Here is a 14,448-nt window from a genome sequence, read left to right on the forward strand (position 1 = left end):
GCCTGGTTAGTACTTGGATGGAAGACGGCCGGGAAATACCAGTTGCTGTAATATTTTTGGAAATTTGTACTAATTATATAATTATCTTGAAACAAAAAGAGTCAATGCCCAATCTTTGAATCTTAGCAGCTATGGACCTGTTTAGTGTTTGGATGGGAGTGCTCTAATATTATTGGAAATTCATTACTAATTATATAATAATCTTTAAAAAAAAAGAGTCAATGCCCGATCTCTTAATCTTAGCAGTTATTGGCCTGGTTAGTGCTTGGATGGGAGACCGCCTGGGAATACAAGGTGCTTTAAGCTTTAGGGTTTTCTTTCCTACTTATATAATGTACCGGCGATTAGATTGGCTGATCTTTAAATAGCTCTCTCTTTGCAGCAGTCTTTGCTTATGGCCATACCACCCTGGCTATGCCAGATCATGTCTGAGCTCGGAAGCTAAGCAGGTTTGGGCCTGGTTAGTAATTGGATGGGAGACCCCCTGGTAATACCAGTTGCTCTAAGATTTTTGTAAATTTTTCACAAATTATATAATAATCTTGAAAAAAAAAAGAGTCAATGCCCATTCTTTGAATCTTAGCAGTCATGGACCTGTTTAGTGTCTGGATGGGAGACCGCCTCGGAATACCAGGTGCTCTAATATTATTGGAAATTTATTACTAATTATATAATAATCTTAAAAAAAAAAAAAAAAAAAAAAAGAGTCAATGCCCGATCTCTTAATCTTAGCAGGTATTGGCCTGGTTAGTGCTTGGATGGGAGACCGCCTGGGAATACCAGGTGCTTTAAGCTTTAGGGTTTTCTTTCCTACTTATATTAGATTGGCTGATCTTTAAATAGCTCTCTCTTTGCAGCAGTCTTCGCTTATGGCCATACCACCCTGTCTATGCCAGATCATGTCTGAGCTCGGAAGCTAAGCAGGTTTTGGCCTGGTTAGTAATTGGATGGGAGACCCCCTGGTAATACCAGTTGCTTTAAGATTTTTGTAAATTTTTCACAAATTATATAATAATCTTGAAAAAAAAAAGAGTCAATGCCCATTCTTTGAATCTTAGCAGTCATGGACCTGTTTAGTGTCTGGATGGGAGACCGCCTCGGAATACCAGGTGCTCTAATATTATTGAAAATTTATTACTAATTATATAATAATCTTAAAAAAAAAAAAAAAAAAAAAGAGTCAATGCCTGATCTCTTAATCTTAGCAGGTATTGGCCTGGTTAGTGCTTGGATGGGAGACCGCCTGGGAATACCAGGTGCTTTAAGCTTTAGGGTTTTCTTTCCTACTTATATAATGTACCGGCGATTAGATTGACTGATCTTTAAATAGCTCTCTCTTTGCAGCAGTCTTCGCTTATGGCCATACCACCCTGGCTATGCCAGATCATGTCTGAGCTCGGAAGCTAAGCAGGTTTGGGCCTGGTTAGTAATTGGATGGGAGACCCCCTGGTAATACCAGTTGCTTTAAGATTTTTGTAAATTTTTCACAAATTATATAATAATCTTGAAAAAAAAAAGAGTGAATGCCCATTCTTTGAATCTTAGCAGTCATTGACCTGTGTAGTGTTTGGATGGGAGACCCCCTGGTAATACCAGGTACTCTAATATTATTGGAAATTTATTACTAATTATATAATAATCTTAAAAAAAAAGAGCCAATGCCCGATCTCTTAATCTTAGCAGGTAATGGCCTGGTTAGTGCTTGGATGGGAGACCGCCTCGGAATACCAGGTGCTGTAAGCTTTTGGATTTTCATTCCTACTTATATAATGTATGGGCGATTTGATTGGCTGATCTTTAAATAGTCTTCTCTTTGCAGTATCCTTCGCTTGCGACCGTAACAACCTGGCTATGCCTGATCTCGTCTGCTCTCGGAAGCTAAGCAGGTTTGGTCCTGTATAATGTACCGGCGATTAGATTGGCTGATCTTTAAATAGCTCTCTCTTTGCAGCAGTCTTCGCTTATGGCCATTCCACCCTGGCTATGCCAGATCATGTCTGAGCTCGGAAACTAAGCAGGTTTCGGCCTGGTTAGTAATTGGATGGCAGACCCCCTGGTAATACCAGTTGCTTTAAGATTTTTGGAAATTTTTCACAAATTATATAATAATCTTGCAAGAAAAAAAGAAAGGAGTCAATGCCCCATATCTGAATCTTAGCAGGTATGGGCCTGGTTAGTAATTGGATGGGAGACACTCTGGTAATACCAGTTGCTTTAAGATTTTTGGAAATTTTTCACAAATTATATAATAATCTTGAAAAAAAAAAAAAAAGTCAATGCCCGATCTCTGAATAATAGCAGGTTTTGCCTGGTTAGTACTTGGATGGAAGACGGCCGGGAAATACCAGTTGCTGTAATATTTTTGGAAATTTGTACTAATTATATAATTATCTTGAAACAAAAAGAGTCAATGCCCAATCTTTGAATCTTAGCAGCTATGGACCTGTTTAGTGTTTGGATGGGAGTGCTCTAATATTATTGGAAATTCATTACTAATTATATAATAATCTTTAAAAAAAAAGAGTCAATGCCCGATCTCTTAATCTTAGCAGTTATTGGCCTGGTTAGTGCTTGGATGGGAGACCGCCTGGGAATACAAGGTGCTTTAAGCTTTAGGGTTTTCTTTCCTACTTATATAATGTACCGGCGATTAGATTGGCTGATCTTTAAATAGCTCTCTCTTTGCAGCAGTCTTTGCTTATGGCCATACCACCCTGGCTATGCCAGATCATGTCTGAGCTCGGAAGCTAAGCAGGTTTGGGCCTGGTTAGTAATTGGATGGGAGACCCCCTGGTAATACCAGTTGCTCTAAGATTTTTGTAAATTTTTCACAAATTATATAATAATCTTGAAAAAAAAAAGAGTCAATGCCCATTCTTTGAATCTTAGCAGTCATGGACCTGTTTAGTGTCTGGATGGGAGACCGCCTCGGAATACCAGGTGCTCTAATATTATTGGAAATTTATTACTAATTATATAATAATCTTAAAAAAAAAAAAAAAAAAAAAAAGAGTCAATGCCCGATCTCTTAATCTTAGCAGGTATTGGCCTGGTTAGTGCTTGGATGGGAGACCGCCTGGGAATACCAGGTGCTTTAAGCTTTAGGGTTTTCTTTCCTACTTATATTAGATTGGCTGATCTTTAAATAGCTCTCTCTTTGCAGCAGTCTTCGCTTATGGCCATACCACCCTGTCTATGCCAGATCATGTCTGAGCTCGGAAGCTAAGCAGGTTTTGGCCTGGTTAGTAATTGGATGGGAGACCCCCTGGTAATACCAGTTGCTTTAAGATTTTTGTAAATTTTTCACAAATTATATAATAATCTTGAAAAAAAAAAGAGTCAATGCCCATTCTTTGAATCTTAGCAGTCATGGACCTGTTTAGTGTCTGGATGGGAGACCGCCTCGGAATACCAGGTGCTCTAATATTATTGAAAATTTATTACTAATTATATAATAATCTTAAAAAAAAAAAAAAAAAAAAAAGAGTCAATGCCCGATCTCTTAATCTTAGCAGGTATTGGCCTGGTTAGTGCTTGGATGGGAGACCGCCTGGGAATACCAGGTGCTTTAAGCTTTAGGGTTTTCTTTCCTACTTATATAATGTACCGGCGATTAGATTGACTGATCTTTAAATAGCTCTCTCTTTGCAGCAGTCTTCGCTTATGGCCATACCACCCTGGCTATGCCAGATCATGTCTGAGCTCGGAAGCTAAGCAGGTTTGGGCCTGGTTAGTAATTGGATGGGAGACCCCCTGGTAATACCAGTTGCTTTAAGATTTTTGTAAATTTTTCACAAATTATATAATAATCTTGAAAAAAAAAAGAGTGAATGCCCATTCTTTGAATCTTAGCAGTCATTGACCTGTGTAGTGTTTGGATGGGAGACCCCCTGGTAATACCAGGTGCTCTAATATTATTGGAAATTTATTACTAATTATATAATAATCTTTAAAAAAAAGAGCCAATGCCCGATCTCTTAATCTTAGCAGGTATTGGCCTGGTTAGTGCTTGGATGGGAGACCGCCTCGGAATACCAGGTGCTGTAAGCTTTTGGATTTTCATTCCTACTTATATAATGTATGGGCGATTTGATTGGCTGATCTTTAAATAGTCTTCTCTTTGCAGTATCCTTCGCTTGCGACCGTAACAACCTGGCTATGCCTGATCTCGTCTGCTCTCGGAAGCTAAGCAGGTTTGGTCCTGTATAATGTACCGGCGATTAGATTGGCTGATCTTTAAATAGCTCTCTCTTTGCAGCAGTCTTCGCTTATGGCCATTCCACCCTGGCTATGCCAGATCATGTCTGAGCTCGGAAACTAAGCAGGTTTCGGCCTGGTTAGTAATTGGATGGCAGACCCCCTGGTAATACCAGTTGCTTTAAGATTTTTGGAAATTTTTCACAAATTATATAATAATCTTGCAAGAAAAAAAGAAAGGAGTCAATGCCCCATATCTGAATCTTAGCAGGTATGGGCCTGGTTAGTAATTGGATGGGAGACACCCTGGTAATACCAGTTGCTTTAAGATTTTTGGAAATTTTTCACAAATTATATAATAATCTTGAAAAAAAAAAAAAAGTCAATGCCCGATCTCTGAATAATAGCAGGTTTTGCCTGGTTAGTACTTGGATGGAAGACGGCCGGGAAATACCAGTTGCTGTAATATTTTTGGCAATTTTTACTAATTACATAATAATCTTGCAACAAAAAAAAAAAAGAGTAAATGCCCAATCTTTGAATCTTAGGAGGTATGGACCTGTTTAGTGCTTGGATGGGAGACCGCCTCGGAATACCAGTTGCTGTAATATTTTTGGAAATTTGTACTAATTATATAATTATCTTGAAACAAAAAGAGTCAATGCCCAATCTTTGAATCTTAGCAGCTATGGACCTGTTTAGTGTTTGGATGGGAGACCGCCTCGGAAAACCAGGTGCTCTAATATTATTGGAAATTCATTACTAATTATATAATAATCTTAAAAAAAAAAAGAGTCAATGCCCGATCTCTTAATCTTAGCAGGTATTGGCCTGGTTAGTGCTTGGATGGGAGACCGCCTGGGAATACCAGGTGCTTTAAGCTTTAGGGTTTTCTTTCCTACTTATATAATGTACCGGCGATTAGATTGACTGATCTTTAAATAGCTCTCTCTTTGCAGCAGTCTTCGCTTATGGCCATACCACCCTGGCTATGCCAGATCATGTCTGAGCTCGGAAGCTAAGCACGTTTGGGCCTGGTTAGTAATTGGATGGGAGACCCCCTGGTAATACCAGTTGATTTAAGATTTTTGTAAATTTTTCACAAATTATATAATAATCTTGAAAAAAAAAAGAGTGAATGCCCATTCTTTGAATCTTAGCAGTCATTGACCTGTGTAGTGTTTGGATGGGAGACCCCCTGGTAATACCAGGTGCTCTAATATTATTGGAAATTTATTACTAATTATATAATAATCTTAAAAAAAAAAGAGCCAATGCCCGATCTCTTAATCTTAGCAGGTATTGGCCTGGTTAGTGCTTGGATGGGAGACCGCCTCGGAATACCAGGTGCTGTAAGCTTTTGGATTTTCATTCCTACTTATATAATGTATGGGCGATTTGATTGGCTGATCTTTAAATAGCTCTCTCTTTGCAGCAGTCTTCGCTTATGGCCATTCCACCCTGGCTATGCCAGATCATGTCTGAGCTCGGAAACTAAGCAGGTTTCGGCCTGGTTAGTAATTGGATGGCAGACCCCCTGGTAATACCAGTTGCTTTAAGATTTTTGGAAATTTTTCACAAATTATATAATAATCTTGCAAGAAAAAAAGAAAGGAGTCAATGCCCCATATCTGAATCTTAGCAGGTATGGGCCTGGTTAGTAATTGGATGGGAGACACCCTGGTAATACCAGTTGCTTTAAGATTTTTGGAAATTTTTCACAAATTATATAATAATCTTGAAAAAAAAAAAAAAAGTCAATGCCCGATCTCTGAATAATAGCAGGTTTTGCCTGGTTAGTACTTGGATGGAAGACGGCCGGGAAATACCAGTTGCTGTAATATTTTTGGCAATTTTTACTAATTACATATTAATCTTGCAACAAAAAAAAAAAAAAGAGTAAATGCCCAATCTTTGAATCTTAGGAGGTATGGACCTGTTTAGTGCTTGGATGGGAGACCGCCTCGGAATACCAGTTGCTGTAATATTTTTGGAAATTTGTACTAATTATATAATTATCTTGAAACAAAAAGAGTCAATGCCCGATCTCTTAATCTTAGCAGGTATTGGCCTGGTTAGTGCTTGGATGGGAGACCGCCTGGGAATACCAGGTGCTTTAAGCTTTAGGGTTTTCTTTCCTACTTATATAATGTACCGGCGATTAGATTGGCTGATCTTTAAATAGCTCTCTCTTTGCAGCAGTCTTTGCTTATGGCCATACCACCCTGGCTATGCCAGATCATGTCTGAGCTCGGAAGCTAAGCAGGTTTGGGCCTGGTTAGTAATTGGATGGGAGACCCCCTGGTAATACCAGTTGCTCTAAGATTTTTGTAAATTTTTCACAAATTATATAATAATCTTGAAAAAAAAAAGAGTCAATGCCCATTCTTTGAATCTTAGCAGTCATGGACCTGTTTAGTGTCTGGATGGGAGACCGCCTCGGAATACCAGGTGCTCTAATATTATTGGAAATTTATTACTAATTATATAATAATCTTAAAAAAAAAAGAAAAAAAAAAAAAAGAGTCAATGCCCGATCTCTTAATCTTAGCAGGTATTGGCCTGGTTAGTGCTTGGATGGGAGACCGCCTGGGAATACCAGGTGCTTTAAGCTTTAGGGTTTTCTTTCCTACTTATATAATGTACCGGCGATTAGATTGACTGATCTTTAAATAGCTCTCTCTTTGCAGCAGTCTTCGCTTATGGCCATACCACCCTGGCTATGCCAGATCATGTCTGAGCTTGGAAGCTAAGCACGTTTGGGCCTGGTTAGTAATTGGATGGGAGACCCCCTGGTAATACCAGTTGCTTTAAGATTTTTGTAAATTTTTCACAAATTATATAATAATCTTGAAAAAAAAAAGAGTGAATGCCCATTCTTTGAATCTTAGCAGTCATTGACCTGTGTAGTGTTTGGATGGGAGACCCCCTGGTAATACCAGGTGCTCTAATATTATTGGAAATTTATTACTAATTATATAATAATCTTAAAAAAAAGAGCCAATGCCCGATCTCTTAATCTTAGCAGGTATTGGCCTGGTTAGTGCTTGGATGGGAGACCGCCTCGGAATACCAGGTGCTGTAAGCTTTTGGATTTTCATTCCTACTTATATAATGTATGGGCGATTTGATTGGCTGATCTTTAAATAGTCTTCTCTTTGCAGTATCCTTCGCTTGCGACCGTAACAACCTGGCTATGCCTGATCTCGTCTGCTCTCGGAAGCTAAGCAGGTTTGGTCCTGTATAATGTACCGGCGATTAGATTGGCTGATCTTTAAATAGCTCTCTCTTTGCAGCAGTCTTCGCTTATGGCCATTCCACCCTGGCTATGCCAGATCATGTCTGAGCTCGGAAACTAAGCAGGTTTCGGCCTGGTTAGTAATTGGATGGCAGACCCCCTGGTAATACCAGTTGCTTTAAGATTTTTGGAAATTTTTCACAAATTATATAATAATCTTGCAAGAAAAAAAGAAAGGAGTCAATGCCCCATATCTGAATCTTAGCAGGTATGGGCCTGGTTAGTAATTGGATGGGAGACACCCTGGTAATACCAGTTGCTTTAAGATTTTTGGAAATTTTTCACAAATTATATAATAATCTTGCAAAAAAAAAAAAAAAAGAGTAAATGCCCAATCTTTGAATCTTAGAAGGTATGGACCTGTTTAGTGCTTGGATGGGAGACCGCCTCGGAATACCAGTTGCTGTAATATTTTTGGAAATTTGTACTAATTATATAATTATCTTGAAACAAAAAGAGTCAATGCCCAATCTTTGAATCTTAGCAGCTATGGACCTGTTTAGTGTTTGGATGGGAGACCGCCTCGGAAAACCAGGTGCTCTAATATTATTGGAAATTCATTACTAATTATATAATAATCTTTAAAAAAAAAAAAAAAAAAAAAAAAAAGAGTCAATGCCCGATCTCTTAATCTTAGCAGGTATTGGCCTGGTTAGTGCTTGGATGGGAGACCGCCTGGGAATACCAGGTGCTTTAAGCTTTAGGGTTTTCTTTCCTACTTATATAATGTACCGGCGATTAGATTGGCTGATCTTTAAATAGCTCTCTCTTTGCAGCAGTCTTTGCTTATGGCCATACCACCCTGGCTATGCCAGATCATGTCTGAGCTCGGAAGCTAAGCAGGTTTGGGCCTGGTTAGTAATTGGATGGGAGACCCCCTGGTAATACCAGTTGCTCTAAGATTTTTGTAAATTTTTCACAAATTATATAATAATCTTGAAAAAAAAAAGTCAATGCCCGATCTCTTAATCTTAGCAGGTATTGGCCTGGTTAGTGCTTGGATGGGAGACCGCCTGGGAATAACAGGTGCTTTAAGCTTTAGGGTTTTCTTTCCTACTTATATAATGTACCGGCGATTAGATTGACTGATCTTTAAATAGCTCTCTCTTTGCAGCAGTCTTCGCTTATGGCCATACCACCCTGGCTATGCCAGATCATGTCTGAGCTCGGAAGCTAAGCAGGTTTGGGCCTGGTTAGTAATTGGATGGGAGACCCCCTGGTAATACCAGTTGCTTTAAGATTTTTGTAAATTTTTCACAAATTATATAATAATCTTGAAAAAAAAAAGAGTGAATGCCCATTCTTTGAATCTTAGCAGTCATTGACCTGTGTAGTGTTTGGATGGGAGACCCCCTGGTAATACCAGGTGCTCTAATATTATTGGAAATGTATTACTTATTATATAATAATCTTAAAAAAAAAGAGCCAATGCCCGATCTCTTAATCTTAGCAGGTATTGGCCTGGTTAGTGCTTGGATGGGAGACCGCCTCGGAATACCAGGTGCTGTAAGCTTTTGGATTTTCATTCCTACTTATATAATGTATGGGCGATTTGATTGGCTGATCTTTAAATAGTCTTCTCTTTGCAGTATCCTTCGCTTGCGACCGTAACAACCTGGCTATGCCTGATCTCGTCTGCTCTCGGAAGCTAAGCAGGTTTGGTCCTGTATAATGTACCGGCGATTAGATTGGCTGATCTTTAAATAGCTCTCTCTTTGCAGCAGTCTTCGCTTATGGCCATTCCACCCTGGCTATGCCAGATCATGTCTGAGCTCGGAAACTAAGCAGGTTTCGGCCTGGTTAGTAATTGGATGGCAGACCCCCTGGTAATACCAGTTGCTTTAAGATTTTTGGAAATTTTTCACAAATTATATAATAATCTTGCAAGAAAAAAAGAAAGGAGTCAATGCCCCATATCTGAATCTTAGCAGGTATGGGCCTGGTTAGTAATTGGATGGGAGACACCCTGGTAATACCAGTTGCTTTAAGATTTTTGGAAATTTTTCACAAATTATATAATAATCTTGAAAAAAAAAAAAAAGTCAATGCCCGATCTCTGAATAATAGCAGGTTTTGCCTGGTTAGTACTTGGATGGAAGACGGCCGGGAAATACCAGTTGCTGTAATATTTTTGGCAATTTTTACTAATTACATAATAATCTTGCAACAAAAAAAAAAAAAGAGTAAATGCCCAATCTTTGAATCTTAGGAGGTATGGACCTGTTTAGTGCTTGGATGGGAGACCGCCTCGGAATACCAGTTGCTGTAATATTTTTGGAAATTTGTACTAATTATATAATTATCTTGAAACAAAAAGAGTCAATGCCCAATCTTTGAATCTTAGCAGCTATGGACCTGTTTAGTGTTTGGATGGGAGACCGCCTCGGAAAACCAGGTGCTCTAATATTATTGGAAATTCATTACTAATTATATAATAATCTTTAAAAAAAAAGAGTCAATGCCCGATCTCTTAATCTTAGCAGTTATTGGCCTGGTTAGTGCTTGGATGGGAGACCGCCTGGGAATACAAGGTGCTTTAAGCTTTAGGGTTTTCTTTCCTACTTATATAATGTACCGGCGATTAGATTGGCTGATCTTTAAATAGCTCTCTCTTTGCAGCAGTCTTCGCTTATGGCCATTCCACCCTGGCTATGCCAGATCATGTCTGAGCTCGGAAACTAAGCAGGTTTCGGCCTGGTTAGTAATTGGATGGCAGACCCCCTGGTAATACCAGTTGCTTTAAGATTTTTGGAAATTTTTCACAAATTATATAATAATCTTGCAAGAAAAAAAGAAAGGAGTCAATGCCCCATATCTGAATCTTAGCAGGTATGGGCCTGGTTAGTAATTGGATGGGAGACACCCTGGTAATACCAGTTGCTTTAAGATTTTTGGAAATTTTTCACAAATTATATAATAATCTTGCAAAAAAAAAAAAAAAAGAGTAAATGCCCAATCTTTGAATCTTAGAAGGTATGGACCTGTTTAGTGCTTGGATGGGAGACCGCCTCGGAATACCAGTTGCTGTAATATTTTTGGAAATTTGTACTAATTATATAATTATCTTGAAACAAAAAGAGTCAATGCCCAATCTTTGAATCTTAGCAGCTATGGACCTGTTTAGTGTTTGGATGGGAGACCGCCTCGGAAAACCAGGTGCTCTAATATTATTGGAAATTCATTACTAATTATATAATAATCTTTAAAAAAAAAAAAAAAAAAAAAAAAAAGAGTCAATGCCCGATCTCTTAATCTTAGCAGGTATTGGCCTGGTTAGTGCTTGGATGGGAGACCGCCTGGGAATACCAGGTGCTTTAAGCTTTAGGGTTTTCTTTCCTACTTATATAATGTACCGGCGATTAGATTGGCTGATCTTTAAATAGCTCTCTCTTTGCAGCAGTCTTTGCTTATGGCCATACCACCCTGGCTATGCCAGATCATGTCTGAGCTCGGAAGCTAAGCAGGTTTGGGCCTTGTTAGTAATTGGATGGGAGACCCCCTGGTAATACCAGTTGCTCTAAGATTTTTGTAAATTTTTCACAAATTATATAATAATCTTGAAAAAAAAAAGTCAATGCCCGATCTCTTAATCTTAGCAGGTATTGGCCTGGTTAGTGCTTGGATGGGAGACCGCCTGGGAATAACAGGTGCTTTAAGCTTTAGGGTTTTCTTTCCTACTTATATAATGTACCGGCGATTAGATTGACTGATCTTTAAATAGCTCTCTCTTTGCAGCAGTCTTCGCTTATGGCCATACCACCCTGGCTATGCCAGATCATGTCTGAGCTCGGAAGCTAAGCAGGTTTGGGCCTGGTTAGTAATTGGATGGGAGACCCCCTGGTAATACCAGTTGCTTTAAGATTTTTGTAAATTTTTCACAAATTATATAATAATCTTGAAAAAAAAAAAGAGTGAATGCCCATTCTTTGAATCTTAGCAGTCATTGACCTGTGTAGTGTTTGGATGGGAGACCCCCTGGTAATACCAGGTGCTCTAATATTATTGGAAATGTATTACTTATTATATAATAATCTTAAAAAAAAGAGCCAATGCCCGATCTCTTAATCTTAGCAGGTATTGGCCTGGTTAGTGCTTGGATGGGAGACCGCCTCGGAATACCAGGTGCTGTAAGCTTTTGGATTTTCATTCCTACTTATATAATGTATGGGCGATTTGATTGGCTGATCTTTAAATAGTCTTCTCTTTGCAGTATCCTTCGCTTGCGACCGTAACAACCTGGCTATGCCTGATCTCGTCTGCTCTCGGAAGCTAAGCAGGTTTGGTCCTGTATAATGTACCGGCGATTAGATTGGCTGATCTTTAAATAGCTCTCTCTTTGCAGCAGTCTTCGCTTATGGCCATTCCACCCTGGCTATGCCAGATCATGTCTGAGCTCGGAAACTAAGCAGGTTTCGGCCTGGTTAGTAATTGGATGGCAGACCCCCTGGTAATACCAGTTGCTTTAAGATTTTTGGAAATTTTTCACAAATTATATAATAATCTTGCAAGAAAAAAAGAAAGGAGTCAATGCCCCATATCTGAATCTTAGCAGGTATGGGCCTGGTTAGTAATTGGATGGGAGACACCCTGGTAATACCAGTTGCTTTAAGATTTTTGGAAATTTTTCACAAATTATATAATAATCTTGAAAAAAAAAAAAAAGTCAATGCCCGATCTCTGAATAATAGCAGGTTTTGCCTGGTTAGTACTTGGATGGAAGACGGCCGGGAAATACCAGTTGCTGTAATATTTTTGGCAATTTTTACTAATTACATAATAATCTTGCAACAAAAAAAAAAAAAAAGAGTAAATGCCCAATCTTTGAATCTTAGGAGGTATGGACCTGTTTAGTGCTTGGATGGGAGACCGCCTCGGAATACCAGTTGCTGTAATATTTTTGGAAATTTGTACTAATTATATAATTATCTTGAAACAAAAAGAGTCAATGCCCAATCTTTGAATCTTAGCAGCTATGGACCTGTTTAGTGTTTGGATGGGAGTGCTCTAATATTATTGGAAATTCATTACTAATTATATAATAATCTTTAAAAAAAAAGAGTCAATGCCCGATCTCTTAATCTTAGCAGTTATTGGCCTGGTTAGTGCTTGGATGGGAGACCGCCTGGGAATACAAGGTGCTTTAAGCTTTAGGGTTTTCTTTCCTACTTATATAATGTACCGGCGATTAGATTGGCTGATCTTTAAATAGCTCTCTCTTTGCAGCAGTCTTTGCTTATGGCCATACCACCCTGGCTATGCCAGATCATGTCTGAGCTCGGAAGCTAAGCAGGTTTGGGCCTGGTTAGTAATTGGATGGGAGACCCCCTGGTAATACCAGTTGCTCTAAGATTTGTGTAAATTTTTCACAAATTATATAATAATCTTGAAAAAAAAAAGAGTCAATGCCCATTCTTTGAATCTTAGCAGTCATGGACCTGTTTAGTGTCTGGATGGGAGACCGCCTCGGAATACCAGGTGCTCTAATATTATTGGAAATTTATTACTAATTATATAATAATCTTAAAAAAAAAAAAAAAAAAAAAAAGAGTCAATGCCCGATCTCTTAATCTTAGCAGGTATTGGCCTGGTTAGTGCTTGGATGGGAGACCGCCTGGGAATACCAGGTGCTTTAAGCTTTAGGGTTTTCTTTCCTACTTATATAATGTACCGGCGATTAGATTGACTGATCTTTAAATAGCTCTCTCTTTGCAGCAGTCTTCGCTTATGGCCATACCACCCTGGCTATGCCAGATCATGTCTGAGCTTGGAAGCTAAGCACGTTTGGGCCTGGTTAGTAATTGGATGGGAGACCCCCTGGTAATACCAGTTGCTTTAAGATTTTTGTAAATTTTTCACAAATTATATAATAATCTTGAAAAAAAAAAGAGTGAATGCCCATTCTTTGAATCTTAGCAGTCATTGACCTGTGTAGTGTTTGGATGGGAGACCCCCTGGTAATACCAGGTGCTCTAATATTATTGGAAATTTATTACTAATTATATAATAATCTTAAAAAAAAGAGCCAATGCCCGATCTCTTAATCTTAGCAGGTATTGGCCTGGTTAGTGCTTGGATGGGAGACCGCCTCGGAATACCAGGTGCTGTAAGCTTTTGGATTTTCATTCCTACTTATATAATGTATGGGCGATTTGATTGGCTGATCTTTAAATAGTCTTCTCTTTGCAGTATCCTTCGCTTGCGACCGTAACAACCTGGCTATGCCTGATCTCGTCTGCTCTCGGAAGCTAAGCAGGTTTGGTCCTGTATAATGTACCGGCGATTAGATTGGCTGATCTTTAAATAGCTCTCTCTTTGCAGCAGTCTTCGCTTATGGCCATTCCACCCTGGCTATGCCAGATCATGTCTGAGCTCGGAAACTAAGCAGGTTTCGGCCTGGTTAGTAATTGGATGGCAGACCCCCTGGTAATACCAGTTGCTTTAAGATTTTTGGAAATTTTTCACAAATTATATAATAATCTTGCAAGAAAAAAAGAAAGGAGTCAATGCCCCATATCTGAATCTTAGCAGGTATGGGCCTGGTTAGTAATTGGATGGGAGACACCCTGGTAATACCAGTTGCTTTAAGATTTTTGGAAATTTTTCACAAATTATATAATAATCTTGCAAAAAAAAAAAAAAAAGAGTAAATGCCCAATCTTTGAATCTTAGAAGGTATGGACCTGTTTAGTGCTTGGATGGGAGACCGCCTCGGAATACCAGTTGCTGTAATATTTTTGGAAATTTGTACTAATTATATAATTATCTTGAAACAAAAAGAGTCAATGCCCAATCTTTGAATCTTAGCAGCTATGGACCTGTTTAGTGTTTGGATGGGAGACCGCCTCGGAAAACCAGGTGCTCTAATATTATTGGAAATTCATTACTAATTATATAATAATCTTTAAAAAAAAAAAAAAAAAAAAAAAAAAGAGTCAATGCCCGATCTCTTAATC

The 14,448-nt window shown here is 38.7% G+C and overlaps 14 pseudogenes; all 14 read left to right on the forward strand.

The window, feature by feature from the left end:
* Positions 1 to 390: 390 nt before the first annotated feature.
* On the forward strand, positions 391 to 509 carry LOC127959730 (uncharacterized; annotated as a pseudogene).
* A 356-nt stretch (positions 510 to 865) lies between these two features.
* Positions 866 to 984, forward strand: LOC127964136 (uncharacterized; annotated as a pseudogene).
* A 368-nt stretch (positions 985 to 1,352) lies between these two features.
* On the forward strand, positions 1,353 to 1,471 carry LOC127957626 (uncharacterized; annotated as a pseudogene).
* Positions 1,472 to 2,696: 1,225 nt separating this feature from the next.
* On the forward strand, positions 2,697 to 2,815 carry LOC127959734 (uncharacterized; annotated as a pseudogene).
* A 356-nt stretch (positions 2,816 to 3,171) lies between these two features.
* Positions 3,172 to 3,290, forward strand: LOC127964143 (uncharacterized; annotated as a pseudogene).
* Positions 3,291 to 3,659: 369 nt separating this feature from the next.
* On the forward strand, positions 3,660 to 3,778 carry LOC127957631 (uncharacterized; annotated as a pseudogene).
* Positions 3,779 to 6,404: 2,626 nt separating this feature from the next.
* LOC127959737 (uncharacterized) lies at positions 6,405 to 6,523 on the forward strand (annotated as a pseudogene).
* A 372-nt stretch (positions 6,524 to 6,895) lies between these two features.
* On the forward strand, positions 6,896 to 7,014 carry LOC127964324 (uncharacterized; annotated as a pseudogene).
* Positions 7,015 to 8,279: 1,265 nt separating this feature from the next.
* Positions 8,280 to 8,398, forward strand: LOC127959743 (uncharacterized; annotated as a pseudogene).
* Positions 8,399 to 8,617: 219 nt separating this feature from the next.
* LOC127957646 (uncharacterized) lies at positions 8,618 to 8,736 on the forward strand (annotated as a pseudogene).
* Positions 8,737 to 10,900: 2,164 nt separating this feature from the next.
* On the forward strand, positions 10,901 to 11,019 carry LOC127963980 (uncharacterized; annotated as a pseudogene).
* Positions 11,020 to 11,238: 219 nt separating this feature from the next.
* LOC127957653 (uncharacterized) lies at positions 11,239 to 11,357 on the forward strand (annotated as a pseudogene).
* A 1,369-nt stretch (positions 11,358 to 12,726) lies between these two features.
* On the forward strand, positions 12,727 to 12,845 carry LOC127959747 (uncharacterized; annotated as a pseudogene).
* A 370-nt stretch (positions 12,846 to 13,215) lies between these two features.
* On the forward strand, positions 13,216 to 13,334 carry LOC127964325 (uncharacterized; annotated as a pseudogene).
* Positions 13,335 to 14,448: the final 1,114 nt, after the last annotated feature.

The sequence above is a fragment of the Carassius gibelio genome, chromosome A3 (assembly GCF_023724105.1).
Source record: "Carassius gibelio isolate Cgi1373 ecotype wild population from Czech Republic chromosome A3, carGib1.2-hapl.c, whole genome shotgun sequence".
Classification (NCBI taxonomy): Eukaryota; Metazoa; Chordata; class Actinopteri; order Cypriniformes; family Cyprinidae; genus Carassius; species Carassius gibelio.